The sequence below is a fragment of the Hyla sarda genome, unplaced genomic scaffold (genome assembly GCF_029499605.1).
Source record: "Hyla sarda isolate aHylSar1 unplaced genomic scaffold, aHylSar1.hap1 scaffold_1272, whole genome shotgun sequence".
In the NCBI taxonomy this organism is placed as follows: Eukaryota; Metazoa; Chordata; class Amphibia; order Anura; family Hylidae; genus Hyla; species Hyla sarda.
This window is the reverse complement of record NW_026607894.1, coordinates 91,710-105,182: the sequence shown is the minus strand read 5'-3', so window position 1 is coordinate 105,182 and position 13,473 is coordinate 91,710. Positions and strand designations below refer to the sequence as shown.

At 45.7% G+C, this 13,473-nt stretch overlaps 6 non-coding genes across 6 annotated transcripts; all 6 read left to right on the top strand.

Annotated features, from left to right (window-relative positions):
* Positions 1-187: 187 nt before the first annotated feature.
* On the top strand, positions 188-378 carry LOC130304427 (U2 spliceosomal RNA). Its single transcript, XR_008854197.1, has one exon. It is a non-coding gene; the product is annotated as a U2 spliceosomal RNA (small nuclear RNA).
* Positions 379-2,477: 2,099 nt separating this feature from the next.
* Positions 2,478-2,668, top strand: LOC130304430 (U2 spliceosomal RNA). Its single transcript, XR_008854200.1, has one exon. It is a non-coding gene; the product is annotated as a U2 spliceosomal RNA (small nuclear RNA).
* Positions 2,669-4,746: 2,078 nt separating this feature from the next.
* Positions 4,747-4,937, top strand: LOC130304426 (U2 spliceosomal RNA). Its single transcript, XR_008854196.1, has one exon. It is a non-coding gene; the product is annotated as a U2 spliceosomal RNA (small nuclear RNA).
* Positions 4,938-8,638: 3,701 nt separating this feature from the next.
* On the top strand, positions 8,639-8,826 carry LOC130304435 (U2 spliceosomal RNA). The gene has a single exon (XR_008854204.1). It is a non-coding gene; the product is annotated as a U2 spliceosomal RNA (small nuclear RNA).
* A 2,087-nt stretch (positions 8,827-10,913) lies between these two features.
* Positions 10,914-11,104, top strand: LOC130304429 (U2 spliceosomal RNA). Its single transcript, XR_008854199.1, has one exon. It is a non-coding gene; the product is annotated as a U2 spliceosomal RNA (small nuclear RNA).
* A 2,088-nt stretch (positions 11,105-13,192) lies between these two features.
* LOC130304428 (U2 spliceosomal RNA) lies at positions 13,193-13,384 on the top strand. The gene has a single exon (XR_008854198.1). It is a non-coding gene; the product is annotated as a U2 spliceosomal RNA (small nuclear RNA).
* The last annotated feature ends 89 nt before the right edge of the window (positions 13,385-13,473 follow it).

Sequence of the window (13,473 nt, the reverse complement as noted above, 5' to 3'; positions counted from 1 at the left end):
GAGTGCAATGGGCCCCTGTCTTGCTGCTTAGCAATAATGGTATGGGTTTAGGTTCTGCTGTGTGTACTGGTGGTTGACTGCCCCCCAGCCCAGAGTGTGCATGGAAAATTGTCTGGCAGCCTCCCTGACAGCAAGCAGTGATAGTGCCCATGAAGGGCACCTTGTTGGGCCCGCCCCTTTCACGGTTATCGCTTCTCGGCCTTTTGGCTAAGATCAAGTGTAGTATCTGTTCTTATCAGTTTAATATCTGATACGTCCCCTATCTGGGGACCATATATTAAATGGATTTTTGAGAACGGGGGCCGATTTCGAAGCTTGCTTCCGTCGCCCTATGCATTGACCCGATATGGCAGTATCTTCGGGTACAGTGCACCACCCCCTTACAGGGTTAAAAAGAAAGATTCCTACTTTCATTGCTACCTGCTTGCTGGCTAGCCAGCTAGCCAGCCCTGTGGGCCTTGCTGCTGCTGCAGCCAAAAAACAAAAGGTGGTGCTGCTGCTGCTTCTGCTGCTTCTGCTTCTGCTTGTGTCTGGCCGCTGTTGGAGCGTCCAGGCACAGGACTTCTGCTGCTGCTGACTAAATGGCCTCCTTAATTGGATCATTTGAGTAGCCAGCACACCTGTGCAGGTAGGGCATGACATGATAGGCAGCTGCCTTGATAGCGGGTGGGTGCTGAATGTTCCTAATTGACAAAATAAGATTAATGCTTATGAAGAAATATAAAATCTCATCCCTTCCCCAATATCGCGCCACACCCCTACCCCTTAATTCCCTGGTTGAACTTGATGGACATATGTCTTTTTTCGACCGTACTAACTATGTAACTATGTAACATAACATGGGGGGGGGGGGGGGGGTCTCCTGGCTGTTCACACAGGTGTGTCATTGCTGTACATTGACCATGCATTGCTTCTGTGGTATTGCAAAGGCAAAGACAAATGCTTCCAGCCATCCATTGCGCTAATGGATTGGTCATCAGCTGGCTGTCTATGTCCCGCATCAATATAGACCAAAGTACAGAGGGTTAGGCTATGCTATTGTGCACCTACCTGATGCATCAGAAGGTGCGAGGCCCTTGCTAAATTCTGTGCACAGACTTTGAGATCTATACTTTAGACTGTATCTAAACCTGCTCCAACATGGACTGACATTCTGGCCTACTTTCAGCCGATGCGACTTGTCTGTCGCTGAACAGTCGCTTTTTATGTATTCAGCACCTATGTATAATGTTGTAAAAATGCTCTAGAAGCTAAAGTCGCAGAAATGTCACACATATTTGGCCTGCAACTTTCTGTGCGACAAATTCAGACAGGAAAAATCAGTATAAATCCTTAGAAAATTATCCCCCAGTGTCTCCATCTGCTGGCGGTATTGAATAAGCATTGCTGCACTGATGGGGTATGCATTAGACGAAAAAAAAGAAGAAAAAGAAGAATAATACGCCCAGAAAAGAGGCGAAAAGGAGAAAAACGTAAAAAAAACGTGAAAAAAAAGTAAGAGGAAGAGAAGGGAAAAAAAGGTGGAAATGGGTTTAAAAGTGATTTCGGCGGAGAAATATATATATATATATATATATATATATATATATATATATATATATATACGCGCACACACACACATATATATATAAACGTATTCTCCGTTGAGATATTGCAGCCGCTGCTGTGTCCAGGCCCAGGAGCCTAGCACTGTGCTGTGATGTCACTCAATACCACTGACATCACTAGGTGTAAACAACATCTCTCCTTTGCTGTGTATGTGACTATGGAGCTGTTTGGTGATGTCGTCTATTATGGCCTTCATAGAAGCAACAGGAGATTGTTGCATCCATCTAGAACCCTCAGAACTACAGTGCTATGATGTCACTCACTTCCACAGGCCTTGCAGAGTGTAAACAACAACAACCAGCTTTGTTGTGGTATGTAACCATAGGGATTTGTGATGTCACCTAGAACCTTCACAGCAGCGACAGCTTTATGAGGAGCATCAGCACTGCTCTGCCTGAGCAGAACCATCACCGCCATAGGTTGTCAAATAACCGGGTTTAACCCACACAGGTAAGTCCAATGGGGTGCAGGCATGTCCTCTATGCTTACAGCTTCCCGTGGGTGTTGGTTTGATACCGTTTGGGGACAGCCAAGGAGGCATCTGCAGGCAACAAAGGTAGGTGTGTGCTTGTGTGTGTGTTTCCTATGCAGATCCTAAGCCCAGTGTCACATGCAAGTAGGAGGAGTAAGAAGGGTTCCTGGCAAATCCGGGTTATGGATTGCATTTAAAAAGGCCCCGTGGGAGTGCAATGGGCCCCTGTCTTGCTGCTTAGCAATAATGGTATGGGTTTAGGTTCTGCTGTGTGTACTGGTGGTTGACTGCCCCCCAGCCCAGAGTGTGCATGGAAAATTGTCTGGCAGCCTCCCTGACAGCAAGCAGTGATAGTGCCCATGAAGGGCACCTTGTTGGGCCCGCCCCTTTCACGGTTATCGCTTCTCGGCCTTTTGGCTAAGATCAAGTGTAGTATCTGTTCTTATCAGTTAAATATCTGATACGTCCCCTATCTGGGGACCATATATTAAATGGATTTTTGAGAACGGGGGCCGATTTCGAAGCTTGCTTCCGTCGCCCTATGCATTGACCCGATATGGCAGTATCTTCGTGTACAGTGCACCACCCCCTTACAGGGTTAAAAAGAAAGATTCCTACTTTCATTGCTACCTGCTTGCTGGCTAGCCAGCTAGCCAGCCCTGTGGGCCTTGCTGCTGCTGCAGCCAAAAAACAAAAGGTGGTGCTTCTGCTGCTTCTGCTTCTGCTTGTGTCTGGCCGCTGTTGGAGCGTCCAGGCACAGGACTTCTGCTGCTGCTGACTAAATGGCCTCCTTAATTGGATCATTTGAGTAGCCAGCACACCTGTGCAGGTAGGGCATGACATGATAGGCAGCTGCCTTGATAGCGGGTGGGTGCTGAATGTTCCTAATTGACAAAATAAGATTAATGCTTATGAAGAAATATAAAATCTCATCCCTTCCCCAATATCGCGCCACACCCCTACCCCTTAATTCCCTGGTTGAACTTGATGGACATATGTCTTTTTTCGACCGTACTAACTATGTAACTATGTAACATAACATGGGGGGGGGGGGTCTCCTGGCTGTTCACACAGGTGTGTCATTGCTGTACATTGACCATGCATTGCTTCTGTGGTATTGCAAAGGCAAAGACAAATGCTTCCAGCCATCCATTGCACTAATGGATTGGTCATCAGCTGGCTGTCTATGTCCCGCATCAATATAGACCAAAGTACAGAGGGTTAGGCTATGCTATTGTGCACCTACCTGATGCATCAGAAGGTGCGAGGCCCTTGCTAAATTCTGTGCACAGACTTTGAGATCTATACTTTAGACTGTATCTAAACCTGCTCCAACATGGACTGACATTCTGGCCTACTTTCAGCCGATGCGACTTGTCTGTCGCTGAACAGTCGCTTTTTATGTATTCAGCACCTATGTATAATGTTGTAAAAATGCTCTAGAAGCTAAAGTCGCAGAAATGTCACACATATTTGGCCTGCAACTTTCTGTGCGACAAATTCAGACAGGAAAAATCAGTATAAATCCTTAGAAAATTATCCCCCAGTGTCTCCATCTGCTGGCGGTATTGAATAAGCATTGCTGCACTGATGGGGTATGCATTAGACGAAAAAAAAGAAGAAAAAGAAGAATAATACGCCCAGAAAAGAGGCGAAAAGGAGAAAAACGTAAAAAAACGTGAAAAAAAAGTAAGAGGAAGAGAAGGGAAAAAAAGGTGGAAATGGGTTTAAAAGTGATTTCGGCGGAGAAATATATATATATATATATATATATATATATATATATATATATACGCGCACACACACACATATATATAAACGTATTCTCCGTTGAGATATTGCAGCCGCTGCTGTGTCCAGGCCCAGGAGCCTTAGCACTGTGCTGTGATGTCACTCAATACCACTGACATCACTAGGTGTAAACAACATCTCTCCTTTGCTGTGTATGTGACTATGGAGCTGTTTGGTGATGTCGTCTATTATGGCCTTCATAGAAGCAACAGGAGATTGTTGCATCCATCTAGAACCCTCAGAACTACAGTGCTATGATGTCACTCACTTCCACAGGCCTTGCAGAGTGTAAACAACAACAACCCAGCTTTGTTGTGTATGTAACCATAGGGATTTGTGATGTCACCTAGAACCTTCACAGCAGCGACAGCTTTATGAGGAGCATCAGCACTGCTCTGCCTGAGCAGAACCATCACCGCCATAGGTTGTCAAATAACCCGGGTTTAACCCACACAGGTAAGTCCAATGGGGTGCAGGCATGTCCTCTATGCTTACAGCTTCCCGTGGGTGTTGGTTTGATACCGTTTGGGGACAGCCAAGGAGGCATCTGCAGGCAACAAAGGTAGGTGTGTGCTTGTGTGTGTGTTTCCTATGCAGATCCTAAGCCCAGTGTCACATGCAAGTAGGAGGAGTAAGAAGGGTTCCTGGCAAATCCGGGTTATGGATTGCATTTAAAAAGGCCCCGTGGGAGTGCAATGGGCCCCTGTCTTGCTGCTTAGCAATAATGGTATGGGTTTAGGTTCTGCTGTGTGTACTGGTGGTTGACTGCCCCCCAGCCCAGAGTGTGCATGGAAAATTGTCTGGCAGCCTCCCTGACAGCAAGCAGTGATAGTGCCCATGAAGGGCACCTTGTTGGGCCCGCCCCTTTCACGGTTATCGCTTCTCGGCCTTTTGGCTAAGATCAAGTGTAGTATCTGTTCTTATCAGTTTAATATCTGATACGTCCCCTATCTGGGGACCATATATTAAATGGATTTTTGAGAACGGGGGCCGATTTCGAAGCTTGCTTCCGTCGCCCTATGCATTGACCCGATATGGCAGTATCTTCGGGTACAGTGCACCACCCCCTTACAGGGTTAAAAAGAAAGATTCCTACTTTCATTGCTACCTGCTTGCTGGCTAGCCAGCTAGCCAGCCCTGTGGGCCTTGCTGCTGCTGCAGCCAAAAAACAAAAGGTGGTGCTGCTGCTGCTTCTGCTGCTTCTGCTTCTGCTTGTGTCTGGCCGCTGTTGGAGCGTCCAGGCACAGGACTTCTGCTGCTGCTGACTAAATGGCCTCCTTAATTGGATCATTTGAGTAGCCAGCACACCTGTGCAGGTAGGGCATGACATGATAGGCAGCTGCCTTGATAGCGGGTGGGTGCTGAATGTTCCTAATTGACAAAATAAGATTAATGCTTATGAAGAAATATAAAATCTCATCCCTTCCCCAATATCGCGCCACACCCCTACCCCTTAATTCCCTGGTTGAACTTGATGGACATATGTCTTTTTTCGACCGTACTAACTATGTAACTATGTAACATAACATGGGGGGGGGGGGGGGGGGTCTCCTGGCTGTTCACACAGGTGTGTCATTGCTGTACATTGACCATGCATTGCTTCTGTGGTATTGCAAAGGCAAAGACAAATGCTTCCAGCCATCCATTGCACTAATGGATTGGTCATCAGCTGGCTGTCTATGTCCCGCATCAATATAGACCAAAGTACAGAGGGTTAGGCTATGCTATTGTGCACCTACCTGATGCATCAGAAGGTGCAAGGCCCTTGCTAAATTCTGTGCACAGACTTTGAGATCTATACTTTAGACTGTATCTAAACCTGCTCCAACATGGACTGACATTCTGGCCTACTTTCAGCCGATGCGACTTGTCTGTCGCTGAACAGTCGCTTTTTATGTATTCAGCACCTATGTATAATGTTGTAAAAATGCTCTAGAAGCTAAAGTCGCAGAAATGTCACACATATTTGGCCTGCAACTTTCTGTGCGACAAATTCAGACAGGAAAAATCAGTATAAATCCTTAGAAAATTATCCCCCAGTGTCTCCATCTGCTGGCGGTATTGAATAAGCATTGCTGCACTGATGGGGTATGCATTAGACGAAAAAAAAGAAGAAAAAGAAGAATAATATGCCCAGAAAAGAGGCGAAAAGGAGAAAAACGTAAAAAAAACGTGAAAAAAAAGTAAGAGGAAGAGAAGGGAAAAAAAGGTGGAAATGGGTTTAAAAGTGATTTCGGCGGAGAAATATATATATATATATATATATATATATATATATATATATATATACGCGCACACACACACATATATATAAACGTATTCTCCGTTGAGATATTGCAGCCGCTGCTGTGTCCAGGCCCAGGAGCCTTAGCACTGTGCTGTGATGTCACTCAATACCACTGACATCACTAGGTGTAAACAACATCTCTCCTTTGCTGTGTATGTGACTATGGAGCTGTTTGGTGATGTCGTCTATTATGGCCTTCATAGAAGCAACAGGAGATTGTTGCATCCATCTAGAACCCTCAGAACTACAGTGCTATGATGTCACTCACTTCCACAGGCCTTGCAGAGTGTAAACAACAACAACCCAGCTTTGTTGTGTATGTAACCATAGGGATTTGTGATGTCACCTAGAACCTTCACAGCAGCGACAGCTTTATGAGGAGCATCAGCACTGCTCTGCCTGAGCAGAACCATCACCGCCATAGGTTGTCAAATAACCCGGGTTTAACCCACACAGGTAAGTCCAATGGGGTGCAGGCATGTCCTCTATGCTTACAGCTTCCCGTGGGTGTTGGTTTGATACCGTTTGGGGACAGCCAAGGAGGCATCTGCAGGCAACAAAGGTAGGTGTGTGCTTGTGTGTGTGTTTCCTATGCAGATCCTAAGCCCAGTGTCACATGCAAGTAGGAGGAGTAAGAAGGGTTCCTGGCAAATCCGGGTTATGGATTGCATTTAAAAAGGCCCCGTGGGAGTGCAATGGGCCCCTGTCTTGCTGCTTAGCAATAATGGTATGGGTTTAGGTTCTGCTGTGTGTACTGGTGGTTGACTGCCCCCCAGCCCAGAGTGTGCATGGAAAATTGTCTGGCAGCCTCCCTGACAGCAAGCAGTGATAGTGCCCATGAAGGGCACCTTGTTGGGCCCGCCCCTTTCACGGTTATCGCTTCTCGGCCTTTTGGCTAAGATCAAGTGTAGTTTCGGCTCACTTGGTCTGGCCAGAGGGTGTCTGGGGTACCCGGCTCCTTGGCCTTGGGGGATCGTCCTTCCTAACGGAGGGACTTCACCCCCTTGCTGCAATTGGGGAGCCGGCCTAGTCCCCGGACAACGGGGAGCGATCCCCTTTCACTGCCCACATTCTGTGGGGGAGTGTCTTTTGTTCCTGTTGGACGTGATTTTCTACAAGATGGCAGAAGAACCGGAGATGCCTGGAACCAGAGAAGAGGAGATGCCCTTTTTCGGGAGGATTAAAAATGGCGTACGCATCCTGCTGAAGGACTCTGCTAAGAGAGGAAGAGGACTTTCTTTTGTAGTGGAGGACATGCTGTTTGGACTTCTGCACGTATCCAAGGTACAGATTCTGTCTATGCTGGAATTCCCCAAGAGGGGGTGTTATGACATAATCTTTGTCTCTGATGAAGATTGTGATTCATTTTGTAAGAAAGTGGATGCCTCTAAGACTCATGTAATCTGGGAAGGCGTGGAAGTTATTCCCCATTTTCCAGGGAAAGAAAAAATATTGACTGTAAGAATGTATAGTCCATATATCCCTGAAGAGGACATAGTTGTTTTTTTGGACCAGTTTTGTGAAGAGATTGTGCCTTTGGGTAAAGTATTTAACCAGTATGGGGTTTGGACAACAAAATGGAAGTTTAAAGTAAAATTTAGGGAGGAGGCGGGAGGGGGAACAGTGTTTCCTCCTTCCCGTTTCAAGATAGGTTCCATAAATGGGGACCTGTTTTTTGCTGGAATGCAGAATTTCTGCCGTAAGTGCAGACAATATGGACACCTGAAAGATGAATGTACGTATCTATGGTGTTATAAATGCCAGAAGGAAGGACATGGAACAGAGTCGTGTACCCAGAGGGGTAAATGTAATTTGTGTAACCAAAGTGGACATTTGTACGCAAATTGTCCAAAGAAGAAAAAGAAGAGAGAAGATGTGGGTTTGCTGCAAGATGAACCAGAAATTAATAAGAAGACTGGGCATTACTCTAAAAACTGCCCAGAAAAATCTGTGGCTATGGAGTTTGAAAGTGAAGTAAAGTTGAAGAGGAAGAAAAAAGAAGAAGAAAGTGGGAGTGAGGCTTCTGAAGGGGAGCCAACAGAGGAATTGAAGAAAAGATTTCTTGGTGAATATTTTGTTGGTTTTTTGGGCGAGGTGCTGGACCAAGCCCCAAAGGAAGAAAGAGAAGTATTTGTGCAAGATTTACTAAAATTTAAAATAAAAGTGAACACTCGACTTGAAACTGCGAGGGAAAAAGTATTGCAGTCCTTAAAGCCTGATGTGGGACGCTTCATGGCGACCTACCAAGTGTCGCCATGGTTGGCAGTTCCAGTTAAAAAAGCTTTGAAGAGTGGAGCTCTTCAATTCGGATTAATTGATTATTTGGGAGTTTTTGCTTGGAGAAAGGGTTTGATTTTGGAATAAGGTTTATTTGAGTTTTTGTTGTTAGTTATGTTGTTTTAATTTGTTTTATTTTGGAAATAAATAAAAAAGTTACCTGATGATGAGCACAAAAATCTAGTTCACATAAGATCTTAGAACTATGATTTAGTTCTGAGGGAAACTTAAAAAAAAATCTGTTCTTATCAGTTTAATATCTGATACGTCCCCTATCTGGGGACCATATATTAAATGGATTTTTGAGAACGGGGGCCGATTTCGAAGCTTGCTTCCGTCGCCCTATGCATTGACCCGATATGGCAGTATCTTCGGGTACAGTGCACCACCCCCTTACAGGGTTAAAAAGAAAGATTCCTACTTTCATTGCTACCTGCTTGCTGGCTAGCCAGCTAGCCAGCCCTGTGGGCCTTGCTGCTGCTGCAGCCAAAAAACAAAAGGTGGTGCTGCTGCTGCTTCTGCTGCTTCTGCTTCTGCTTGTGTCTGGCCGCTGTTGGAGCGTCCAGGCACAGGACTTCTGCTGCTGCTGACTAAATGGCCTCCTTAATTGGATCATTTGAGTAGCCAGCACACCTGTGCAGGTAGGGCATGACATGATAGGCAGCTGCCTTGATAGCGGGTGGGTGCTGAATGTTCCTAATTGACAAAATAAGATTAATGCTTATGAAGAAATATAAAATCTCATCCCTTCCCCAATATCGCGCCACACCCCTACCCCTTAATTCCCTGGTTGAACTTGATGGACATATGTCTTTTTTCGACCGTACTAACTATGTAACTATGTAACATAACATGGGGGGGGGGTCTCCTGGCTGTTCACACAGGTGTGTCATTGCTGTACATTGACCATGCATTGCTTCTGTGGTATTGCAAAGGCAAAGACAAATGCTTCCAGCCATCCATTGCACTAATGGATTGGTCATCAGCTGGCTGTCTATGTCCCGCATCAATATAGACCAAAGTACAGAGGGTTAGGCTATGCTATTGTGCACCTACCTGATGCATCAGAAGGTGCGAGGCCCTTGCTAAATTCTGTGCACAGACTTTGAGATCTATACTTTAGACTGTATCTAAACCTGCTCCAACATGGACTGACATTCTGGCCTACTTTCAGCCGATGCGACTTGTCTGTCGCTGAACAGTCGCTTTTTATGTATTCAGCACCTATGTATAATGTTGTAAAAATGCTCTAGAAGCTAAAGTCGCAGAAATGTCACACATATTTGGCCTGCAACTTTCTGTGCGACAAATTCAGACAGGAAAAATCAGTATAAATCCTTAGAAAATTATCCCCCAGTGTCTCCATCTGCTGGCGGTATTGAATAAGCATTGCTGCACTGATGGGGTATGCATTAGACAAAAAAAAAGAAGAAAAAGAAGAATAATACGCCCAGAAAAGAGGCGAAAAGGAGAAAAACGTAAAAAAACGTGAAAAAAAAGTAAGAGGAAGAGAAGGGAAAAAAAGGTGGAAATGGGTTTAAAAGTGATTTTGGCGGAGAAATATATATATATATATATATATATATATATATATATATATATATACGCGCACACACACACATATATATAAACGTATTCTCCGTTGAGATATTGCAGCCGCTGCTGTGTCCAGGCCCAGGAGCCTTAGCACTGTGCTGTGATGTCACTCAATACCACTGACATCACTAGGTGTAAACAACATCTCTCCTTTGCTGTGTATGTGACTATGGAGCTGTTTGGTGATGTCGTCTATTATGGCCTTCATAGAAGCAACAGGAGATTGTTGCATCCATCTAGAACCCTCAGAACTACAGTGCTATGATGTCACTCACTTCCACAGGCCTTGCAGAGTGTAAACAACAACAACCCAGCTTTGTTGTGTATGTAACCATAGGGATTTGTGATGTCACCTAGAACCTTCACAGCAGCGACAGCTTTATGAGGAGCATCAGCACTGCTCTGCCTGAGCAGAACCATCACCGCCATAGGTTGTCAAATAACCCGGGTTTAACCCACACAGGTAAGTCCAATGGGGTGCAGGCATGTCCTCTATGCTTACAGCTTCCCGTGGGTGTTGGTTTGATACCGTTTGGGGACAGCCAAGGAGGCATCTGCAGGCAACAAAGGTAGGTGTGTGCTTGTGTGTGTGTTTCCTATGCAGATCCTAAGCCCAGTGTCACATGCAAGTAGGAGGAGTAAGAAGGGTTCCTGGCAAATCCGGGTTATGGATTGCATTTAAAAAGGCCCCGTGGGAGTGCAATGGGCCCCTGTCTTGCTGCTTAGCAATAATGGTATGGGTTTAGGTTCTGCTGTGTGTACTGGTGGTTGACTGCCCCCCAGCCCAGAGTGTGCATGGAAAATTGTCTGGCAGCCTCCCTGACAGCAAGCAGTGATAGTGCCCATGAAGGGCACCTTGTTGGGCCCGCCCCTTTCACGGTTATCGCTTCTCGGCCTTTTGGCTAAGATCAAGTGTAGTATCTGTTCTTATCAGTTTAATATCTGATATGTCCCCTATCTGGGGACCATATATTAAATGGATTTTTGAGAACGGGGGCCGATTTCAAAGCTTGCTTCCGTCGCCCTATGCATTGACCCGATATGGCAGTATCTTCGGGTACAGTGCACCACCCCCTTACAGGGTTAAAAAGAAAGATTCCTACTTTCATTGCTACCTGCTTGCTGGCTAGCCAGCTAGCCAGCCCTGTGGGCCTTGCTGCTGCTGCAGCCAAAAAACAAAAGGTGGTGGTGCTGCTGCTGCTTCTGCTGCTTCTGCTTCTGCTTGTGTCTGGCCGCTGTTGGAGCGTCCAGGCACAGGACTTCTGCTGCTGCTGACTAAATGGCCTCCTTAATTGGATCATTTGAGTAGCCAGCACACCTGTGCAGGTAGGGCATGACATGATAGGCAGCTGCCTTGATAGCGGGTGGGTGCTGAATGTTCCTAATTGACAAAATAAGATTAATGCTTATGAAGAAATATAAAATCTCATCCCTTCCCCAATATCGCGCCACACCCCTACCCCTTAATTCCCTGGTTGAACTTGATGGACATATGTCTTTTTTCGACCGTACTAACTATGTAACTATGTAACATAACATGGGGGGGGGGGGGGTCTCCTGGCTGTTCACACAGGTGTGTCATTGCTGTACATTGACCATGCATTGCTTCTGTGGTATTGCAAAGGCAAAGACAAATGCTTCCAGCCATCCATTGCACTAATGGATTGGTCATCAGCTGGCTGTCTATGTCCCGCATCAATATAGACCAAAGTACAGAGGGTTAGGCTATGCTATTGTGCACCTACCTGATGCATCAGAAGGTGCGAGGCCCTTGCTAAATTCTGTGCACAGACTTTGAGATCTATACTTTAGACTGTATCTAAACCTGCTCCAACATGGACTGACATTCTGGCCTACTTTCAGCCGATGCGACTTGTCTGTCGCTGAACAGTCGCTTTTTATGTATTCAGCACCTATGTATAATGTTGTAAAAATGCTCTAGAAGCTAAAGTCGCAGAAATGTCACACATATTTGGCCTGCAACTTTCTGTGCGACAAATTCAGACAGGAAAAATCAGTATAAATCCTTAGAAAATTATCCCCCAGTGTCTCCATCTGCTGGCGGTATTGAATAAGCATTGCTGCACTGATGGGGTATGCATTAGACGAAAAAAAAGAAGAAAAAGAAGAATAATACGCCCAGAAAAGAGGCGAAAAGGAGAAAAACGTAAAAAAACGTGAAAAAAAAGTAAGAGGAAGAGAAGGGAAAAAAAGGTGGAAATGGGTTTAAAAGTGATTTCGGCGGAGAAATATATATATATATATATATATATATATATATATATATACGCGCACACACACACATATATATTAACGTATTCTCCGTTGAGATATTGCAGCCGCTGCTGTGTCCAGGCCCAGGAGCCTTAGCACTGTGCTGTGATGTCACTCAATACCACTGACATCACTAGGTGTAAACAACATCTCTCCTTTGCTGTGTATGTGACTATGGAGCTGTTTGGTGATGTCGTCTATTATGGCCTTCATAGAAGCAACAGGAGATTGTTGCATCCATCTAGAACCCTCAGAACTACAGTGCTATGATGTCACTCACTTCCACAGGCCTTGCAGAGTGTAAACAACAACAACCCAGCTTTGTTGTGTATGTAACCATAGGGATTTGTGATGTCACCTAGAACCTTCACAGCAGCGACAGCTTTATGAGGAGCATCAGCACTGCTCTGCCTGAGCAGAACCATCACCGCCATAGGTTGTCAAATAACCCGGGTTTAACCCACACAGGTAAGTCCAATGGGGTGCAGGCATGTCCTCTATGCTTACAGCTTCCCGTGGGTGTTGGTTTGATACCGTTTGGGGACAGCCAAGGAGGCATCTGCAGGCAACAAAGGTAGGTGTGTGCTTGTGTGTGTGTTTCCTATGCAGATCCTAAGCCCAGTGTCACATGCAAGTAGGAGGAGTAAGAAGGGTTCCTGGCAAATCCGGGTTATGGATTGCATTTAAAAAGGCCCCGTGGGAGTGCAATGGGCCCCTGTCTTGCTGCTTAGCAATAATGGTATGGGTTTAGGTTCTGCTGTGTGTACTGGTGGTTGACTGCCCCCCAGCCCAGAGTGTGCATGGAAAATTGTCTGGCAGCCTCCCTGACAGCAAGCAGTGATAGTGCCCATGAAGGGCACCTTGTTGGGCCCGCCCCTTTCACGGTTATCGCTTCTCGGCCTTTTGGCTAAGATCAAGTGTAGTATCTGTTCTTATCAGTTTAATATCTGATACGTCCCCTATCTGGGGACCATATATTAAATGGATTTTTGAGAACGGGGGGCCGATTTCGAAGCTTGCTTCCGTCGCCCTATGCATTGACCCGATATGGCAGTATCTTCGGGTACAGTGCACCACCCCCTTACAGGGTTAAAAAGAAAGATTCCTACTTTCATTGCTACCTGCTTGCTGGCTAGCCAGCTAGCCAGCCCTGTGGGCCTTGCTGCTG